Source organism: Miniopterus natalensis, chromosome 18 (assembly GCF_054644295.1).
Source record: "Miniopterus natalensis isolate mMinNat1 chromosome 18, mMinNat1.hap1, whole genome shotgun sequence".
Taxonomy (NCBI): domain Eukaryota; kingdom Metazoa; phylum Chordata; class Mammalia; order Chiroptera; family Miniopteridae; genus Miniopterus; species Miniopterus natalensis.
In genome coordinates this window covers 33,250,829-33,259,521 of record NC_142098.1, presented here as the reverse complement: position 1 = coordinate 33,259,521, position 8,693 = coordinate 33,250,829, and the positions used below count along the sequence as shown (strand labels likewise).

The window sequence follows — 8,693 nt, the reverse complement described above, 5'->3', positions numbered from 1 at the left end:
CGCGGCTCCGCTCGCCGCCCCGCCGTCTCCTGCGCTGCACCTCCCGGGGGAAGCCCGCTCCAGCCGCCGCTCCCGGCGCTACGCGCGGCGTGGAAGGAGGAGAGGTCCCCGAGCCGCCAGGTGAGGCTGCAGCCCCGGCCCCGGCCCCGCCCTCGCCGCGGGACCCGCCCCTTTAACTCTTCGCTCGCCGCCCGCACGTCCAGCTCGGAGAGACACACGAGGTCGAGTCGGTCCACTTTACAGACGAGGAAACTGAGGCTGCGGTCAGTGACATGGTTCCGCCAGAACCAACCCAGACGGCTGCGCGTTTCTGTCCGGGGGAAGGCGGCCCGCTGGGAAGTGACAGCGCTGCTCCGCGCCCTCCTCGCCGCTAACAGCCACCGCCTCTCTCTGGGTGTCTCTAGGGCCCTGGGTGCCCGTTGGCCAGCCCCTGAGCCTCTCTGTGCTCTCCCCTTAAAGCGGGACCAGTATCCCGGGAGACTGGGCACCTGGCAGCGGAGGGTCTCTGTGACTCAGTTTCACTTATGAACATACTGAGCAGTAACTTAGAAGATCTCTGAGGCTCCGTTTCCTCGACTGTCATGCAGGGATATGAAAGGACCCGCTTCACAGAGCTGTTGTGCAGAATAAATGAAGCCCCTGGGGCCGGGGTGTCACTTAGACGGTGGAAGACGATGTTGGACATAAGGTTTCATTGCCCCCCTGCACCCAGGAGCACACACAGGCCTCGACCCTTAGAGGCTTGCACAGATCACTCATTTTATTTGCCAACCAATGTTTGCTGAGGGCCTACTGTACGTCAGGCCCTGGAAAACTTCACATAGTGAAAAATGCTATGACCAAAGTAAAACAGGGGGGATGTGACAGAGATGGCCAGGAGGCAATTTTTTGATAGAGCGGTCAAAGAAGACGACCTTTCCTATCAGGGAAGGTGACATGTTTGCATAGGCTGACTCATAAGCAGGGACCTGCCTTGGGAAGGTCTGTGGTGAGGACTCAGTAAGTGCAAAGGCCATGAAGCTGGATGAAGCCAAACAGTTTGGAAGAAGATCCCTGGTGGCTGGGGCAAAAATGAGTGAGGGTGAGATTCCACATTCATGATTGGATTAACGCCCACCCAGGTAATCCAAGATAATCTCCCCTCGTCACAAACCTTAATTTAACCTGCTAAATATTTTCTTTACCAACTAAAAGTTGCAGGTGCCAGCATAGGGTCCGATATCTTTTGCTGGCCCATATTTATTCTGCAGAATAGTGGAGGGGGTTGACATTTTATTCTAAACCCTGAGGGTTTCAAGCAGGAGAATGGCAAGATCTGATTTGAAAATATCACTGGTCGATGCTGATTGAACCCTTTTCCCGCTCAACTGGATGTCCCACTGCTTCCTCCCGACACACCTGACCCTACCCCCCAGCAGGTAAGGTACTCAGGAATAAGGAGTGCTTCTTGGTAGCTGCAAAATCGTTACCCAGAGACTATCCTCTCTGCTTACTGGTGGAGCCCTAGTGCAGAACAAAGTGCTTGGGTAAACCAATAATTTTATTATGACACAGAAAACAATAAGATGATTGTTATCCAAGGCAGATTCTAAAACAGTAGAGTGGTTTTGTTTTGGTCTGGGTTTGGATTTTGTTTTTTAGTTAATCCCACTTTCATTCCTTTCAAATGGCAGCAAGCAAGACTCAATCCCTGCATTGTTTTTTCCTGTGACATTTTCTTTGAAACCAACTTTGTTCACCACCCCCTCACCCCAAGTCAGAATAATTGGGAAGGGACCTGTCCCCAGGCTGGGACCTGCCGCCCACCCAGGCTCTCAGCTGTCACCATGGGAGGGATGGAGGAACAGAGAGCCAGGACTAGGAGGTGAAGGCCTGTTTATTCCCAGGGCTGGTCCCCCTCCCCAGGGTCTGAGCAGGCCATTGCCACAAAGATCACCTGAAGCACATGTCTAGTCTCAGTTCTCACTTCAACAAGACTCCCTCCTCTGGCCACGCCCCTGTGGTGGGCTGGGCCTGCCCCACCTTAGGGTGGGTGGGGCAAGCTGCACAGGCACTGAGCAAATGTTTACCCTGTACCCTGGGTGTACTAGGCACTGAGAACAGAGCTGTGAGACCGGACCCCACCCTCAGGGAGTCTGATGGTAGAGACATACACAAACCCACAGAGCATTAGATAGGGGATTACCAACAGTGATAGCTTTACTACAGGAAAAGAGCAGGATACCACGGGAAAAGAATAGTCATTGAGGCCTGGGGAGTCATTTAGATAGCTGGGTCAGGGAAAGTCTAAATATTTAAGCAGAGGTCTAAAGCAGGAATGAGAATTAGGCAGGAGAATTGGATGTCCACATACAGAAACCGAAGTTGGATCCTTGCCTTCTACTGTGTGTAAAAATGAACTGAAAATGAAGAAATCACCGGCCTAAACTTAAGATCTAAAACCCATAGAAGAAAACACAGGGGGAAAGCTTCACGACATTGGATTTGGCGGTGATTTCTATGATATGACACCAAAAAAACACACAGTCAACAAAAGTAGAAACAGATAAATAGGACTACATCAAAATTAAAACTGCAGCCCTGCTCCAGTGGCTCAGTTGGTTGAATATCATCTCATGAGCCAAAGGTCACTGGTTTGATTCCTGATCAGGGCACATGTTTGATCCCCAGTAGGGGGCGTGCAGGAGGCAGTTGATAGATGTTTCTCTCCCTCCTCCTTCCTCTCTCTCTAAAATCAATAAAAACATATTTAAAAACTGTGCATCAAAGGACTAAAGGGTTCCAGGATTGATTCTGGTTCAATTCTGGCCAAGGGCACCATACTTCAATCCCTGATCACATCCATGTTTCTCTCTCTCTCTCAAATCAATTAAAAAAAAAAAAAGTAGTCAAACTCACAGACTCATAGAAGTAGCAAGTAGAATGCTGGTTGCTAGAGGCTGGGGAAGGGAGGAATGGGGAGCGAGTGTTCAGTGGGGATGAAGTTTCGATTAGGAAAGATAAAAAAGTTCTGGTCACACAACGTGAATGCCACAGGACAGTACACTTAAAAGTGGTAAAATTTTTGTTATATGTATTAAAGAGAAAAAATTTAAGTTCTTTAATTAAAAAATAATTTAAGTGCACAAGTAGTATGTAGATACGGAAAAACAAGGTAATAAATGCCTGAAGTTTGGGAAACAGTGATCTGGTCTAACTTTTTCCTGTCGTCGTTGGGACATCTGTCCATCTCAGAGAAGGACAGGAATTAGCTCAAGTTACACAGTGAGTCAATGTGACCAGGGGCCAGGTGGCTCTTCTTGTCACTGTGCCTCCCCTTGGGGTTGGAGGTGGGTGTGCATGAAGATCACAGAGCCAACAGCTTTGGTGGGCTCTACTAATTCCAGGCTAATACCCGCTCTATGCACTGCCACCATGCCTAGCTACCTGGGGCAGGGAGAAGATATGAGGCCTTCAGGGTAGCGGTGCCAGTTGAACAGAGCCTTGAAAACAGCAACTTTAGAAGGGGCATTATTCCAGGTGGGTGATACAAGAGCAAAGAGTGGGCACCAGGCCGCAGAGTAGGTTGGCTGATGGCCTTTGCGATTCCCTGTGTTGAGAGACGCAGCCAAGACATGGACAGAAGGGTGGGGTGCTTGCAGGGCCCTGCCTAATCTCCCTTGAGCCAGTTATTTATTGGCCCAGAATGAGGCAAAGGTCAGACTTAAGGTCTGGTTATTTTCTCTGTCTGGATCCTTCTGCCCATTGGAATAGGGGTGAAGGTTGTTTGGAATGGGAGCTCCAAAGAGAGGGCAGTAGGATTAACTATTTGTTCAGTGACCCCTGGCTCAAATTCCTGAGAGATGGGGCTGAGCCAGAGTTTGGATGAAACCACCCCATTTTGTTCAAGTGCCAGCTGCACCAGGAGGTCTGGGAATCTTTTTGCCTTTTCCAAAGTCTTTTCCAATTTTTTCTGACCCTTTTTAATTAAAAAAAAAAAATTACCCAAGTAATCCATGTTCATTGTACAAATATCACAGTTAGATAAGCAAAGAGAAAAAAAATCACAATAAATGCCACCAGCCCAGCCAGAGATAACTACAGCTGTTGATGTTTCTATGGCTGCTGAGACTTTACTACACACTGTTTGTTATATATCTCAAAGGAGTCATGTTATTTATATGCAACATACAGCAAATACATAAACAACATAGTTATATATTTTTAAATTTATATATTTTGTTAATATATGAACTATAAAAATTGTGTTATTTAAAAAGTTTTACAGTAGTTTTAGATTTACAGAATGATTGTAAAGAGTACAGAATTTACTTATACCCAGTTTCCTCTATTATTAACATCTTACATTAGAATGGTGTATTTGTCACAATTAATGAGCCAATATTGATACATTATTATTATTAAGGTTCAGGCTTTGTTCAGATTTTTTCACTTTTCCCCCACTGTTCTTTTTCTGCTTCAGGATCCCATCCAGGACAGCACATTACATTAGCTAATGTCTCTCCTTAGACTAGGCTGTGATAGTTTCTCAGACTTCCCTTAATTTTTTTGTTAGTTATTAACATCATTATTATTATTACACTGAATCAAGTTACTATGTCTAAGATCATTATAAAGCACAAAAACACATATTAAAGATAACAGTGAAGGCCAAGTCTGAGTGAGTCTTAGCTTCCAAATATTTAATATGTCAGAGCAGCCCACAGGAATCTGATTTTTATAAGGACCTGGAGGACCATTTTATTTACATGAACAATAACTTTTAAAAAGTCATTATTATGTAAATTTTGGAATGGTAGACTTTCCTTAATTTTTATGACAATTTAAAGCTATCAATGGCTTTGAGGAGGACAGATATTTTTAGAATGCTCCTCAACTGGGACTTGTGCAATGTTTTTCCCATGATGAGACTTGGAGTAATGTGTTTTTGGGAGGAAGACCACAGAGATCAAGTGCCATTTAAGGGCACATCACATCAAGGGTACATATTATCAATCTGACATTATTGTTGATGTTGACTGTAATCACCTGGTGAAGTTGTATTTATTTTTTATTACATCATATACACATGATATAAAAATTAAATGTATAAACTAAATAGTCTCCTTTTCACCCTGGTTCATACTCCCTCAAATGCACCAAAGATAACTACATCTAATCCCTGGGACATGCGAACGTTATTTTACCTGGTTTAAAAGGGGCTTTGCAGGTATGGCTAAATTAAGGATTTTGAGAAGGGGAAATTACTCTGGATTGTCAGGATGGGCCCAGTGTACTCACAAGCAGTCTTTATAAGAGGTTAGACAGGAGGGTCAGAGTCAGAGAAAGGGGCGAAGACAGAAGCAGAAGTTGGAGTGAGGTGGGTGTATGAGCCAGGAATGTGGGTGGTCTCTAGAAGCTGGACAAGGAAAGGAAACATCTCTCCTAGAGCCACAGAAGGAAGCAGTTTCGACCTCCAGAACTGTAAGATAAATGGTTTGGTTTTAAGCCACTAAATTAGTGGTAATTTGTTACAGCAGCAATAAGAAACTAATACAGGGACTCCGGAATTCCCTCACCAGCTTCTCCAAGAAGTTACTGACCAGCCTTGTCTTGAATGCCTCCAGTGATGGGAATGTCACCATCTACACAGGCACCCTGTTTCCTTTCCAGCAAGCTCATTCTTTAAGGAAACCTTCCTCTGTAACTACTTACCCACCGCACCTTCACCTCCAGCCCCAGGTCTTGGAACAAGGCCAGAGGAACACACTCCCAACTCCTTGCGCACATCAGGCTTTTGTAGACAGAGAAATTGTCTCCTCTCCAAGCTTCACAGCCTCCAGCTGTTCCCTAGTTCAGTTTATTAACTGGGTATAAAAGCCAACTTTGTCTGGATGAGGCTCCCGCTAAACACTTGTGGGACCAGGATCCCATTGCCCCTGGGCTCCCATTCTGAGGAGCCCCCCTCAAAGTCCATCACAGAGCACCCCGTCTCCCCTTCTGAAATGAATCGTCTAAATCCCCTCCCCACTTCCCGCAGGGGCCCAACAACATCTCGAGCCTTTCCACCGATGGTAGTAGTCGTTAAAAATAATATAAAAGCTTCGGGGTCAGAGCCTTGGCAAGTGGCTTGAATCTAATGTAGTTTCGTTTCCATTGTATTTGTTATCAGGGTTATTTTCTACTGATGGCAAGGGAAACTGATTTCCGGTTTCGCTCAGGCTAGTTCCCACTTAAGACTTGTAAGCAGTAAGAAGACAGAACCAGTTTAAGAGTAGCGGGGGCTGCGTGGCCAGACTTAAAGAACCGCCAGGGAACCCAACTGGCTGACGCACGAGCCGCATCGCACTGTACCAGAAACTACATTGTACCGACAGCTGCTTGTCACAGGAAGTCAGGATGGCCGAGCGGTCTAAGGCGCTGCGTTCAGGTCGCAGTCTCCCCTGGAGGCGTGGGTTCGAATCCCACTCCTGACATAACTTACCTTTTGCCCTTTCCCCTCCCAGACTCTAAGGGAAGCGTGTGTATGTTAGACTACGCTAAAAAAAAAAAAAAAACACACCCCGAAACGTTCCACGGTACACAGGTCGGGACTTTCTTTTCACAGTCTACAGTTAAGTAAACATCATTAGGATGAAAGTTCCCGTTGAGAAGAAAATACTTGTTTTGTAAGATTAAGAGTATCCAGAGGTGTAAAGTATGATCTCCTTGAGCAAAAACGGGAGCCTTGTCAGGAGTGGGATTCGAACCCACGCCTCCAGGGGAGACTGCGACCTGAACGCAGCGCCTTAGACCGCTCGGCCATCCTGACTACGAAAGCCCTGAGCTGCAAGAAAACCTTTCCGGAATATCTGTAGTGTACGCATGCGCACGTGCATCGTGCGCAGGAGGGAGCGGGGCGGGGCGAGGCGCCTCGTCGCCGGCAGAGGGCGCTCGCAGCCAGCCGGAGGAGAAGATGAAAAGCCGAGAGGGCCGGGACTGTGCGGCGCCGGCTCGTGCGCCCCGCGCCAGCGTCCGTTCCCCCCGCGCGCTTTGCTGTTCACACCAGCTCGGCGTCCTGCGCATCTGCGAGCACCCTTGATGTTCCGCGCATTTCCTTGTGCGTTTTCTACTGGCCAGGAGACCTGTAAGGTAATAAATGGTTTGGTTTTAAGCCACTAAATCAGTGGTAATTTGTTCCAGCAGCAATAAGAAGCTAACACCGGGGTCTCGTGGCGCCGGGACCGCGTTGTCTTTTCGCGCCTGGGGCCAAACTGCGACTTCACATTTCCACGCGGGTGGCACTCGCTCGGGCTCCTGCAGCCTCGCAGCCGGATCTACCCTCTTTCTGACCGTGTTTCCGGTGCGCAGCCCCTGATGACACAAGATAAGTGCTCTCAGATAAGTCCCTGGATTTATTCCCGCCTCGCCTCCTCCTGCCTGCGTTATTTCGTGACTCACGTCTCCTCCATCCGCAAGCCCCAGCTCTGCGGAACCGGGAGCCCGACCTCACCCCAACCTCACCCAAGGGACCAGAAGACGTGGGAGCCACGAGGGCGCCTCTCTCCGCGGGGTTTCCCCCGCCTGCCTAGGGCACCCCCACCTTCCTGGGGCCTCATGCGCCCCCATCCCCAGGCTCCCGAGGCCCTGAGGATGCAGCTGCTAAAGAAAGGGGGGCGGGATGGGGAGGCTGAGCCGCTGGGGACACGGGCAGGCGCTTCCCCTCTCTGCGCAGAGAGGGCCTGAAAGCCACCTCAGCGAGCCCACCCTGAGCGCAGGGCACAGACCCAGGGGGTGCGAGTAGTGGAGCCACAGGCACACCTCGGTGCCCTTTGGCTCACCTGAGATGGTGTCACAGAGCAGCCCCAGCCAGAGAACTGCCCTGTCACCCCCAAATCTGCCTCCCCTCCAACCCTCAGGGCTTGGGAGGTGCAGGGGTGGTGCAGCCCCTGGGGTGGCAGGGGCCCCGGTTACTTGCCAGGTGAGGAACCCTCCTCACTCTCCTTGCCCCAAAAGCCCCTCCTCACGGGCTGTCAGAATTGATTTCTTTAGGCTCAATGACCTCTTTTGCGCCCTCCCCTAAAATATAAATTGCCCTGGATATTACAAAAGGCCTCAGCATTTCCCGCACACTTGCTGTGTGCCAGACGGTCTTTTAGATGCTCTGTGCAGAACAATTTCTGCCCTCAAGATGCAGTCCAGTGTGGGGTGAAGGGAGAAAGATAGATAGGTGAGTAAGTCCAGGTGCTGGTAAGTGCAAGAAAGAGGCTGTGTGAGGAAACTTGTAAGAGACTTGGAAAAAAGGCCAGAAAAGATAGCCCGTCCCGACTATCTGATTCTATAAGGGCCTGCACCTTTCATTACCTCTACATGCCAAGGACTGTAGTCTATAGAAAGGCAAGTGGATTTTGCCGGGGGTGGAATGCAATTAAATATTGCCCTGTGCATATTGAACATTTTTACGTTTATTTATAAATTCATTTCAGCATTCCTGATTGCCAATACGTGTGTGTCTTTGAATTCCCCTTCGAACCAGTTGTAACATGTTACTGGTTTCCTCATGAAATAATGAGTTAAGTGAAATCTTTGACTCCTGTTCATTTTATATATTTCTATGAGAATCCTGATTTTACCTTAAAAAAAAATATCCTTTAACAGTGATCAAGAGTGACTAGGGGCTCTCATAGGAATAGTGGTCAGGGAGGGCCTTTCTAAGGCGGTAACACTGAGTTCAG

General features: G+C 48.3%; 2 non-coding genes across 2 annotated transcripts; one reads left to right on the top strand and one right to left on the bottom strand.

The window, feature by feature from the left end:
* The first annotated feature begins 6,372 nt into the window (after positions 1–6,372).
* On the top strand, positions 6,373–6,455 carry TRNAL-CAG (transfer RNA leucine (anticodon CAG)). The gene has a single exon. It is a non-coding gene; the product is annotated as a tRNA-Leu (tRNA).
* A 252-nt stretch (positions 6,456–6,707) lies between these two features.
* TRNAL-CAG (transfer RNA leucine (anticodon CAG)) lies at positions 6,708–6,790 on the bottom strand. The gene has a single exon. It is a non-coding gene; the product is annotated as a tRNA-Leu (tRNA).
* Between the last annotated feature and the right edge of the window lie 1,903 nt (positions 6,791–8,693).